This window comes from Haplochromis burtoni, unplaced genomic scaffold (assembly GCF_018398535.1).
Source record: "Haplochromis burtoni strain Fernald_Lab_line unplaced genomic scaffold, NCSU_Asbu1 Contig_3482, whole genome shotgun sequence".
NCBI lineage: Eukaryota > Metazoa > Chordata > Actinopteri > Cichliformes > Cichlidae > Haplochromis > Haplochromis burtoni.
The window spans coordinates 1,661-2,669 of record NW_024585843.1 but is presented as its reverse complement, the minus strand read 5'-3'; the positions used below and the strand labels follow the sequence as shown (position 1 = coordinate 2,669).

Genomic DNA, 1,009 nt, shown 5'->3' with positions numbered 1-1,009 from the left:
GAAGAAAAGAAAAACATCTCACCTTGAGTATTTCCATAGAAGACTGTACTGAGCACTAAAGTAAAGATGAAAAAGTGATGAGGCTCAAACTGACAGAAAATAATACTCACGATGACCTCGGGCTTTTTGCAAAGGTGAATTTTCAAAGTTCATCAAAAAGTTTCTGAGCATATAAAGTAATTTTGGGACATTTCAAAATGTAAGGAAACAAAAAAACTAACATTTTAAATTAATGTAACAAATTTCAAACAATAAAAATGAGTCAAATGCAAAAACCAAAGGTGTATCCAACAAAACGCTCCACACTAAACTGAGCCAAGATACAAACCAACATTTTGCTTTGAAAATCATCAAAAAATGCAAATATTCTCAGTTTAAACTCTCAGTTAAACAATTTAAACCAGTGATACACTGTAATTCTAACAAATATTAAATATTTTCATTGATCAGTGTGATTCAAACAGTATCAAAAATGTACTTACAGAAAAACCCCGTCATACAGAGCAAAGTGTGCCCCATCATCTCTGCACTCTGATCCACTCTGATGTGATGCAGATGATCACAAAGTGTTTTGTATGAATAATAAATGTAGAAATAGAAGCTGCAGTTAAAACCAGATATGATCTGCTTTTCACTGACTTTTTTTTCTGTTTGTCACTTCTCTGTGGTTCCTTCGCTTTTACACTAACCTCAAACAGTTCCTGTAGCTTTGACCACAGCAGTTGTTTGACGTGATTAAATTTCCTGTCCACGGCAAACACATATAGGTTTCTTTCACATGTTGCGTTTCACATGCATCATAGTAGATCTATAATATACAAATGTGTTCTTTTGCTTCAAGTCAGTAAGTCACTTCATAGTTTTTGCTATTTTCTTCTGTGAAAACTCTCACGACATTTTTAAAGTGTCCTGTGAAACCATATTAAGTTGCAATGTTCCTCTTCTCTCAGGTCTCTGGAAACTTAGAGTCATCTTAGCAGCCAGTATTTTTATATCTACAGATATTCAT

At 33.6% G+C, this 1,009-nt stretch overlaps 1 protein-coding gene across 1 annotated transcript in view; it reads right to left on the bottom strand.

The window, feature by feature from the left end:
- The window catches only part of LOC121813915 (obscurin-like), a 5,001-nt gene that overhangs the window by 3,076 nt on the left and 916 nt on the right, over positions 1 to 1,009 (bottom strand). The gene's annotated exons all lie outside the window — the stretch shown is intronic.